The 11,992-nt window shown below is 38.1% G+C and overlaps 1 long non-coding RNA gene across 1 annotated transcript; it reads left to right on the top strand.

Annotated features, from left to right (window-relative positions):
* The first annotated feature begins 5,714 nt into the window (after positions 1-5,714).
* On the top strand, positions 5,715-6,471 carry LOC119792960. The gene is made up of 3 exons (XR_005282047.1): positions 5,715-5,965; positions 6,107-6,204; positions 6,309-6,471. It is a non-coding gene; the product is annotated as an uncharacterized LOC119792960 (long non-coding RNA).
* Positions 6,472-11,992: the final 5,521 nt, after the last annotated feature.

Genomic DNA, 11,992 nt, shown 5'->3' on the forward strand with positions numbered 1-11,992 from the left:
ACAATTTGCACAAATAAAGTCTGAATCCTAAACCCTAACCCTTAGTTTTTGTGTCCCCGTGGAGGGTCTGCCTTATTAAGGAGTGTCCCAAAGCAATAGTGGGTAAGGGGAGTGGACCATTAAGCGCTTAAATAGTGAGTCCACATCAGTGCAGGCTCTCCTTTTCCATTGGAGGGAAGAGGCCATCCCGTTCTCGGTTATACTCCCTTACACCTTCAATCAAGACACCTTCACAGCTGCAAGAGTGACTTCATTGGGAGTGACACTTGATAGTGAAGGGGTAGTGCTTAGGGGCCGGTTTGGGATTCGGCCATACAGGCTGCATCCGAATCTCCACCTTAACCTCTATTTGCGGCAGTATATATGGCTTATGACATTTTATGAGTGTCCAAATGTCAAGTGGATAAAAAAGTTGTGGACTCAAAATTTTCCGAAATACACGTTGAAAATTAGTGTTCATCCATAGTCACTAGACAAGGAAATATATCCCGCAATGCTTTGCAAAAGGTCTCGCAAAGCATCATGGGATTTTTGGGGGCAAAAGAGAACAAAGATGGCGAAGTCCTCACTCTATATAGTGATTGAGGGGTCAGGGTGGATGTTCAGAGAGGGCCACAGTCTCACAGGGAAATTTATCACATCAACTTCCAAAGTGGGAAGTGATGTGTGCCATAAAGCAATCTGCACATTTGTAGTTGTTTTGTGTGGCAGGATTAGTGCAACCCTCCTGAAAGTTGCTTAGTGCTGGTGAAAGTGATACAGACCCCCTCGGAACATGACAGGGGTGTCAGTTAACTAGTTGTAAGTTGATGTATAATCACAAAAGTTCTGAAAATATTTTATGAAGGTTGAAAAGTTAAATAATGTTGGTTTAAAGCCAAAAACTACCACCAAAATATTGCTGGATCACTTGGACCAAGAATCAAATTGCAGTCACTTGATGTCAGAATGCCTTTTAAATATAAATAAATTGATTCTTGGGATCTTAGAGTTGCGAGGGGAAATCTCTCTTGCAATATTTTTATAGCTTAATTTTGTCTGTTAAGGTTTCCCTGCATCTCTTCCTCAGATTGATTTTCAAACCTTGTAACCAAATAAATAAGACAACTAATATAGTAACAGTCATACATGTAAATAAGGTAAAGCACTGATGAATAGTTTGACCATAAAGTTAGATCAGACAGACTAAAATGTTAAACAATGTAAGAAATTCTGGTATTTTCCAAGCAAAGAAGTCATATTTAAAATGTGATATAGAAGAATAAATTAACAAAAAGTTTTTTTGTTTTTTTTACAACATAAACCTTTGAAAGCAAGTAGTGGAGATACCATCTATATCTGAGGAGGAGCACCACAGAGTTAGGTGTTTATTACTGGTGTGTGTGTACACCCTCTGAGTGAGAATAGACTTTAAAATACTTCTGTTAGTTTATAAATCTTTGAATGGCTTAGCACCTAAATACATCACAGACCTGCTATCCAGCCTGCTCTGCATACCTAGAACCAGAACTAAACATGGAGAAGCAGCATTTAGTTCCTATGCTCCACTTATCTGGAACAAACTTCCAGAAAACTGTAAAAGTGCGGAAAGCCTGAGTTCCTTTAAATCAAGACTAAAAACACATTTGTTTAGGATTGCCTTGGACTGTTCTAGTTAATCAGTTCAACTGAAACATCATTAGTTCAGCTTTTTTTATTTTCTTTAGTCCAACTGTTTTTAATATTCTTTTTTTGTTTCTGCATTTTTTATTTTATTCTTTTTTCCTTCTTGCTTTGATCTTGTTTTATGTTCCTACATTAAATTGTGCTATACAATTAAATTTGCCTTGCCTTGCAGGCAGAGTGGCCAAAAACATGTTAGCCTACTTTAGTTATTAACCAAGTTTTTATTTTTTAATAGATACTAAAAGTAAAGTATCTGGTTAACAGCCACTTCCGGTGTGTACAGTATGAGATGTAGATCAGCTGCAGCTGTGCAGCATCTCCCAGGTGAGTCTCATTAAGCTGATGATCAGCAGCTCTCCATTGGATCATCTGGAAGTTCTTGTCCTCCTGTCCCTCAGTGATGGTGGACAGTTGAGAAGGTAAACCTTGTCCATAGTTCTGCTGTCTCTTTCCACTCCCTCTGCGTCTGAAGCTCCAACTTCTCGCTCAGTTCTCCTGCGCGTAAAACCTTTGGGGAGCCCTGTCGGCTGGTCTCCTCCTCCTCGCTCCGCGCGTAATTCTCTGGAAGCGCTTTGCAAACTTGTGAAGAAATCTCACTTTATTTCTGGCACCTGTTGCTGAAAGCGCAGAGCTGGACTTTATCCCTCCGGGACAACTATGGACTGACCCAGACCAGTGTCCAAGGATCGCTTCAGCAGCAGCTGCAGCTTGGACACCCCCACCACCTCCACCCTGCACCGCCTCATAAAAACGGCCGCTTTTGTGACCAAGAGGAGGACTTTAGACACCGAGGAGTGAAATGAAAGCAGGAAGGAAGGGTTTCAGAAAGTGACACTGGAAGGAATCTGTGCGCATCTAGTTAAAAGAGATAAATAAATAAAGAGGAGCTGGAGCAGCCTGGAAAAAACAGCAGTGAGTGAAGTTTGCAACCGGACAGAAAGACTCCAACACTTCGGATGGTGGAAGGAGAAAGTTTTCCTGCGCAGCTGAGCTGAAGTTTTTCCTCTAGAGAAGATACGGTAGGAAGAAACTGATTAGATAGTTTACTTTCTCTAACTCATTTCACTCTTTTCTGAACTTTTTTAGAAGTTTTCTGTAAGGAAGCTTTGGATGGTCAGGTACAGCAGGGTGGCTCTCCACCCAGGGCATCATTCTTTTAAAGGGTGGAACATGGAGCCAAAAAAAAAAGTGATCACTGCTGTACTTTCGATCAAGTTTTTGGATGTTTAAATTCCCAGTTTGTATAAATGTAAACCCAATACTGAAACTGGAACCATGAGCTATTCTAGCTGACAGAATAAATAAGTTAGTACCAGCTATCATGGACAAGCATTTATTTACTTATTTATTGTAGATGTATTGCTGCTGTAACTTTTTTTTTCTACATTTAAAAAATGTTAAATATTGTCTTGACTGACTAAAATTTAACAAGATTCCATTCTGTGTTTATTCCAGTGAGTTTAAAATAAAGTTTGATGTTCAAAGTGTATAACTGGACATTTTTAAGTTTAAAATGGTTTTCTTTCAATTAATATATTTTAAATCCTAGTCTATTACAGCTCTTGATTATCTTCCGTCTTTTGCCAACATCAGTTGCTTAGCCACTATTTTTCACGTTTTTTTTGTCATTTTAAAAAAATGTCTGAGACTTTTAGAGTTTTTAACCCTTTTTTTATGAAGAACAATAATTTGTCTTCCCTAAAATTCTTTTTTTTTTTTTTTTTTTTTTTTTTTTTTTTTTTTTTTTTTTTTAAGCTGACCAAATCCTAACTTGCCTACTAAAGAAAACGTGGCAGATTTTAGCCATATTTACATGAATGAAAAGTAGCCGAAGCATAAAGCTGCAGCTGCTTCTGTTCATCTTCAGCTGTCATTTACAGCTGATTTGTTGTTTGCAGCCTAAATCAATTTTTCAGAAATTTGTAGTTGCTTTAATTTTATATGGCTGAAGTTAGGAACTTGCATATTAGTGAAATCAGGAGGATGCCCTGGTGGAGAGTTTAAAAAAAAAAGAAAAAAAAAGTATTTTAATTTGCTGACTAGTAAGTTTGACGACAATGTGGGGGAAAATTGTTAAAGTTGTGTTTTCCTAAATTCATAAAACAGGACATGTATGTTAGACCACTGTCCCTTGGAGCCCTATTTGGTGGCTCCACTGCCTTAGAGTTCATCAAGTTAAACTCTGTAGGAGTTTTTTTTTTTTTTGTAAATGATGGGTTTGAACTTGAGCAATGACTCTGAGTTATTCAACATGTTGTCAAGGTGAAAAAGGTTTAGACTTTATTTTATCTAAACTTAAAGAATTTATGTCGGACCCTAATGTTTTCATTGTCACGGTCTCATTCCATATGACTTTGGCTACCCTTGACAGTGGTGAAAGGCAGCCTATCTGTCTCTGTGTGTGTTTGTGTGTGTTTGCCAACCCCATCGACCTAAATGAAGGCAGCTCTCCCGCTCTGCGGTGCAGACCAGGACTATTTTGGTCGAAATCTTGCACAAATGTTTCTCTCAGTATAGAGAAATTGCTCTGCATTCATCTGGGCCGTGCAGGGGCTTGTTTGAAATCCAAGTCTGACTAACTGCAGCTCTGAGGGAACTCTGGACCAAGTTCACCATTCTGACAGCCATCATAAAACACACAAGTGTCTGCAGTGACTCACTCTGTGTGAAAAGCTTTCATATAACAAATGATATAACACGCTGATTTACTGCTTTGCATATGCATTTGTAATTTAGAAATATACATACTTTTGGCGCTGCAGATAAGCAGAGACACTGAACATGCATGGAAACTAGACTGAAGCATCGATTATTATACAGCTTTTAAGATTTATTACTAAAGCAGACTTTTGCTAACGGTGTAAAGAGCTGTCTTTAAAGAGGGCAATTTTTATCTATTGAAATATGGCAACTTTATATTTTGCCAACTTTTATGTTTTTCTTTTAAAGTAGAAAATGGTCTAAATAAAAATATTAAATGAGATAAAGAGAGGCCGAACACATCGAGCTTGATTTAAATTGAGCATAAAGGCCTAAAATGATAAACAAAGGCACATTAACTAAAAGCTAAAATATAAAACTCTATAAAAGGCTTTGAGACCTATATAAAAATTAGGATTTAATATTTTTTTGGTTAAAAGAATACATTTAATGCCAAAAAATGGAGCAACATTGAGAGAAATTATGTAAATCTAATAAAAAGAAAATCTCCACCACAGGAAAACAAAAGATGCAAAACAACCAGAAAGAACATACTGATATAAGAAGATAAAATGTTATGATTGCCAGAAAGAATGAAAAGTTTTCCTACCAAAAGACAATTTATTCATTATAAATATTGAGGAACTCCAAACTTTCCTAATGCCTAAAGAAAAGCAGCTGGATCTGCTTTGATCATAGTTTGACTTTTTTGGATATCCTGCTCTATTGTTGGAGGCCTTCTACATATTTGTGCCATGAAGAGCTTTTTAACCCATAATCCAACCATGTACTAAAATGCAATGTTGCTCCTTTTGGCTTCCTTATTTACAAACATGAAAACTCACAAGTTAAATCCTCTCATCTTAAGTAATTTTAAGTAGCCATACAACATTTAGGAAAAATATAATCAAAGGCCATAATACTTTCTCTCACCCTTTTGGAAAAGTGTTGACTACTTTAGCTTCATTCTCAAGTTTTTATGGTCAGTATAAATTTTTTCCCCCCCAAATGCTCACTTTAATTTAAACAAAAACCGCTCTTAAACATAAGAAGCTGGTCATAAAAGTCTGTGTGATTGAATTTATTTTGATTGGTAAAATAGCCCTCTATATGTCTGCAGAGGAGGAACAAATACATTTTATTGACTGGAAGTCATTCAAAAGTTTTATTTAATATGCTGTGAATCACTGAGACAGATTTATGAGAGATGCAGCAGAAGAAGTTACTTTTTCTTTTCCATCTGCTGAAGCTTGTAAACCCATATCGTCCGATTTGTTTTCAGCATGCGTCGGCTGCATGGGAGCAGAGAGGAAGCTCTGACGGTGACGTCTCCGGTTCGCTTGGTGGTTTTCATGGTTTCAGAGTCTGATATCTTCATAAATCCCTAAGGCAGCTGACAACAGGGCTGATAAACCCTGCAAGGAGGAGAGGAAGTGTACGTCTCTGGGTGTGCTGTGAGCTGGGGCCCACGGTAACATTAGATGTGTAGATGGGGGTGGCGAAAAGTGTTGCAGTCAACAAGTCAGCCATTAGAGAGAGATAATCTCTCGTCAGACTGCATCCAAGCCAACTTCTTCTCCTTCTCCTCCCTCCTTTTATGGTATGTTTTTATTTATGCCTTTTGGGATTGAGTCTCTTTTTGCATAGTTAAAGATGAATGCATTTGTCTCATGGTCGAGGCCATAAAACCTCTGGGTCTGACTTCCAACCTTGACTTCCTTTCCTTGATTTCATCACCAAGGGACTCTGTAATTAAGGAATGTCAGCGAGTCTCCTTCTCCAGATATTTTGTCTCAGACACACATGGATGCTCAAGGTTATTCAGAAGTGCATTAGAAGGTATTGTCATATTTTGTTTTATTTTTACATAAAAATCCTCCATCAGCATGGAGACATGTCTGGTATGTGAGTGTGTGTTGGTTCCTCTTGGCTTTAATGATCAGGTTGGACTCCCAGATGGTGGTCTGAGTGAAGAGGATGGCCTCTTCAGATGAAGAGCGGGTATTTAAAACACTTTTATCTGATTGGCTGAGTGGCATCCTGGGAACTTCTCCCAGTGCAGGATGTGAGTGCTTATCCACTGTGGATAATGATTACTTGGCAGAGAGATATTCTGCATGCTTTATGGTGACTGCATGTTGTTGAGATAAAGGCCTTCAGATTGTTTTTTTTTTTTTTTTTTTTTCTTTCTTAGATACAGGTTTAGTCCGTAAATCCTGATAAAACAATCTGTAGTTGTCTTTCTGCCCCTTGTTTTTCCTTGTCGCATAGATTTCCATTCATGATCCTTACCATCTTTTGAATTTTATTATTGCAAAAGTGGTAATATTTTGTTTTTTCCCCACTATATTCTGGTTTTGAGATTGACTAATAAAGGAGTGCATATTTTAGAAGTTGATGAACATGGATGCATGGTTGTTTTTTGTTTTTTTTCTCATACAAAGCTGCAAATGATGGCAGAAAACCTTCAAAAATCTAACATGCATACTTTTGGTCTAGCACAGAAACATTCGAATAAACTAAATTGAAGTTTTAATATAAAACCTTGATCTGTTCTAACCACCAAATATGCTGCATATTCACATTACTCAAAAATGACTCAAATTAAAAAGAAAACAAAGTCTTAAAATTTAGAATTGAGACATGTTTAGATCCATGAAAGGAAGGATTGGATGATCCGCAGACTGGGGAATGCCTAATGACCTAGACTCCAAAGTCTTATTCTTTGTAATTTCTTTAATAGAAATGTGCTGCATTCTCCTGGAAGGATGAACTGCCTGGTTTTCTATGTTTTGTCAGGTGAGACATGAAGTCCAATTTAAGCAGAGTGGAGTGGCGGCCTAGGCGTTGGGAATAGAGCTTGGAATCCAGAGGTTCTGAGTTTAAGCCCAACTCCCAGAGACTACCACTCTGGGTCTCTGACCCTTAACCCCACACTGCTCCCCAAGGGGATGGGTTAAATGCAGAGATGAATTTCTACAATGTGAGATCAATAAAGTTGAATTATTATTAAGAACTCTAAAAGAAAAATAAATTGCAAAATCCAGTATCAGGATAAAACATGTACCATTGTTTTAGGGCATCTAAAGCTCTATATCAAATTTATATTTATTTTAAATTTAAGTTTTTCCCCCCTACAAACAAATCTAATAAAGATTAAAGCCAAACTATAGCATCAGCTGTATTCCACCTCTGATGGTCCGACTCTGAATAAATGGACTTCTCTGTATCATACCACAGTTTCATTTCTATAAAGATCTCACCTCTGGCTGTAGTTTAACAGAGCAGAAGTAAAATAGTTTTATTGACACAAGATCTAGGTGTTTTTGCAGATAGCAATTGTTTTTTGCTCTCCTCTATCTTAGAATCATTAAAATATCTCCTCCGCTTTGTGCCGGGACATAAAATTAGCTGGTGACTCAACTCAGGAACATTAGTTTGGTCTGAGGCTGCTTGGAGTCTCTGTGTGCTGACAGTACACTGTGGTCATCATTATGGTCCACTCGGTGTATTTCTGCATGTCTCTTCATGCTCCGATTCTGCTTGACCACCAGGCATGTGCTTGTCTGTGGGTGTGTGTGTTGACGTGTTGGACTAGTGGCGGCAGCGGTTAGTAGCTATATCCTACCAGCTTCCTGGGCTAATAGTAAAAACGGTTTATTGGACACTTTATAAGCCCTGAAACCGTTTTATAAATCCGTTGGTTGTTGTGGGGGGGTGCAGTCACAGACCGATGAGCCACAAGCAGGCCAGTATGAAAACAGCTGCGCCCCTGACTGCAAGGAGGAGGAGAAAATGCTGCTTCTCACTGCTGATGTTTTCATTGAATTGCATCTCCATGGCTGGGAAACTTTTTGGAATTTAAACAGAGTGACAGGCAGCACTAACTGGGCCAGTTACAGTAAATCTACCATCTAAACATCTCATAACAGAGAAAGCCTTTCTCTGCTGTTGCAGCCCCTTACTTTCACTCATTTTCCTGTCTGCAGCCCTGATGCAGAGCTGATAAAACTCTCAACAGCACACCTGCCGCAGGGTTAAATGTCATGTGTGGAGACGGCATGGCCTGTTGATTAATACAGACATTATTTCCTCCTATAAGCTTTCAATGTTAATCTTGGAAAACTGTCTAAAGTATTTTGGTCGAGCTTTATCAGTCGGATGTGTTGAAAGTAGTTTTAAAATTGCATTTAAAAAAAGTTAAACTTAAATATTTGGGGTGAATACTAGGGCTGAAACTGATAGGGATTAATCGATTATTGAAATAATCGTCAATTTAGTAATCAATTATGTATAGACTGTAAAACATGCCTTTAGGTGACAGAGAAACCCACTTAGAGCAGTAATTATACCAAAATTGTAAAAATAAAATAAAGATGTTGCATTTAAGATAAAAAAAAAAAAAAAAAAAAAACTTTTAAAATGCTGCATCCAGAACTCCTCAAGTGGAAAAGTTTTAGTTTCCCCCAGTTTACTTTTGTAAAAAGTTGCTTTTGGCCATCTGATTACAGTATTAATTGAAAAAATAATCGCCTGATTAATCGATTTGCAAAATAATAGTTTGTTGCAGCCCTAGTTGATACACAATGTTTTCCAAGCCTAGTTTACTTCACTGAATTTATAAGGATTATTTAGTCAGGCTCCGTGTGCTCACTGTATCAATGTGACTTTGGCTCTGCTGGGGTCAGAAGCACGATGTTCTCTTAAACATTCTGGTAGACGTCTGTGTTAACTCAGAACAACAGAAGATGACCTGGCAGCACAAACGGTCACTGAATGGAAATTAAGGCCGTCCATAGCCTTGATGATTGTGCATCCTTTTATCGCTGTAGGTTCTTCCTTCCACTCAGCATTCACTTACATGCATGGGTGCAACTTTTTGAACGGTCTGCTTCTTCAGCAATAACCTTATATAGCTAACCTTTACTAATCAAACCAACAGAAATGTATTTAAACATTTACTATGTAGTTGGAAAATTTACTGGAAGTTCTGACTTAACATGATTTTAAGCAGTAGTCAACAGAATTCATACAGTTCATACAGAATTCTCACACAACCTGCTTATTTTAGTTAAGTATTTATTAATTTGTTTTTGGCTAATATCCTCTATGGTCTATGGGTTGATTTAGTCTGGCTGCTCACCTTTCAGACATGTTGATCTTTGGCACTGCAGGCCCACTGATACAGCTACAGATAATTACCGTGCGAGTACATTTGTAGATCAGAAGCCAACAGGACTCGTACCCGGCTTCTAGGCTGGTATGTTTACAGGAAACTAAAATGCAGCCATTGGTGAATCTGTTCAGTCTCTTTAGTTTGTATCATCTGGAATAAAAGAAAGTTAAAAAAAAAAAAATAATAAAAAAAAAAATAGAAAAAAAGGGTAAAAGGAGAGGCATGGTGGTCAGTCAGATGAGAGGAAACGCTGCCTCTTACTGGTCACTCTTTGCTACTACAATAGATCAAAAGCAGTTATTTACCTGTTTTTGCTGCCATGGAGCAGGACGTCAATAGAACATGTATTTCATTTGCTAAATATCTCTAAGGTGAGCCTCATTATCACTTCATGCTGGGGGGGTGTAGTCTCATGGTACCTTTCAGACACAATTGCACAAAGACATTTTTATTTTTTTGTTTCTCCTCTGGTTTGTGGTTTACTACAATGCCTTTAAAGTTTCCATACTCTTGTCTTTGCATAATCCAACCTCAAACTTTAATGGATTTTGTTTAAATTTTTTTCTTTGATGCCACAGAAAAGGTGGCGCCGACTTGTAAAGTGGAAGGGCCATTTGAATTTGGCCCATTCTAAGCTCAGCCAATGATTTATGAACATTGGTTATTATAAGACCTGTCTGTTTTAATATTGCATATTGCTTTAAATTTGATTTATATCAGAAGTTTCTTAGTTTCGTCTGAATAAAACATCTCAAAAGCATGACGCTGCCACCACTGTGTTTTGGGTCTCATCTCAGCAAAGCATCTTCTACATTTGCCTGTAACTGTTAGTTTGTTTCACAGGTTTAAAGAGTGAGTTCCAAAGATTTTGTCTTTTTAATTACAAAAACTTAGTATTTTGCCTACACTTAATTATATTGTAGGTCAGGTATTAAAATCACAGTGAAGACATCTAGCTCCTTTAAGGGGTTTGACTAATCACTCCTATCCTCTCTCCCTTTACTCGTGTGTTGTACTTTTAATATAATGAGATTCACAGCACCCAGGTGCTCTTTCTAGATAATTACTGAGTGTTTTTTTGTTTTGTAGCGAGTCTTGGAACCAAAGCAATACCCAATCTGTCAACACACATACTGTGCTGAGTGGGAAAGGGGAAGAGAGAGGATCAAATTAAAATTTATTTGCTCTATCTTGTTTCTGAGCCCCTCCCTCTCTCTCATCCTTTGAATGTTCAATCCGTCATGCTGTTCTCCGTCCGGCTTGCTCTCACCTTTTTATTTCCTCAGTGTTCCTCCTTTTCTTTTTGATTTCCTCCCCAGTCTTTCTGTCCGCCATGAATCCCACGGCTGCTTTTTGAGCCCAGTATAAAGGAACAACACAACATTAGTCAGTCGTCTGGCAGGAAAACATCAGAAGTAGCAGACATTGATTTACACACAAACAGGCACACACATGCACATATTTTCTCTCCCAGAGAACATCCATCAGTGATTGGCTGAACTGATTTATTAGAAAGCACAGCTAAGGGTGTCTGTAAAGTGGACGGAGAGGAGCAGAGTTCTGCATTACTTTAACGGGGAGAGCAGACGCTATGCCAGCTTAGCTTTTTAGATAACAAGAAGGCAGTCTGTTACCTCAGTTTGCCCAGTTTCCTTTGGCTTTATGACTCTAGGCTGCAGTAACCAGCAGCCTTGGGGATGGACTGCAGATGATTAAGGAGATGATGCCCTAATGTGAAGTCTGGAATCCTTGCATAAGAAAATCTCATAAATCACATTACAGAATAAAAAATGCAATAAGATCGGACTGCAAAACTATATGAATCGGCATAGTTTCTGTTCTCCTGCACATTTTAATGTGTAGTTTGTTACCCCAGCAGAGCCAGTCATTGGATGTTTGTGTACCTCTTCATGGTGTTTAGTTATGTTTTTTTTTTATAGCAAAACACTCTGATGGTAGCAAGACACATGAAATGGTCAGCAGCTTCAAAATGCTACTTCTTGTTCAGTCAACAGGGCTTTAACTGCTTAAAGAGTGTCTAATCATCTAATAAATTGAGTCCCAAGTCATGATTTGTTTGCATTTTGCATTTTTTCCCCCTTAGTTGGGTTAAATCTCATTTCAGATCAGTGAGGTTAAAGTTGAAAATCTTGAAATTAAAAGTTTCAAGATGACATCTTGTAGTTATAGTAATTGCAGACAGAGGGCGCTAAATCACTGGTGCTCTTTAGTTGAAGGGAACTTTCAAGAAGAGAATGCTTAAAGGAAAAGGAGGAAGGGAAAGATGGAGAAAGAATAGGAAGAGTTTAAACAAATATTAAACCTTTAATTTACCATCTGCTCCTGGTACTTGGCATGCACAGACAACATACAGCCTCAACTTTTATTTGTTTGAACCTCTTTCTCTGTCTGACATCTATCTCATGGTTGGATCCAGGCCATTTACTCTCC

This window comes from Cyprinodon tularosa, unplaced genomic scaffold (genome assembly GCF_016077235.1).
Source record: "Cyprinodon tularosa strain WSP-4 unplaced genomic scaffold, ASM1607723v1 ctg437, whole genome shotgun sequence".
Lineage (NCBI taxonomy): Eukaryota > Metazoa > Chordata > Actinopteri > Cyprinodontiformes > Cyprinodontidae > Cyprinodon > Cyprinodon tularosa.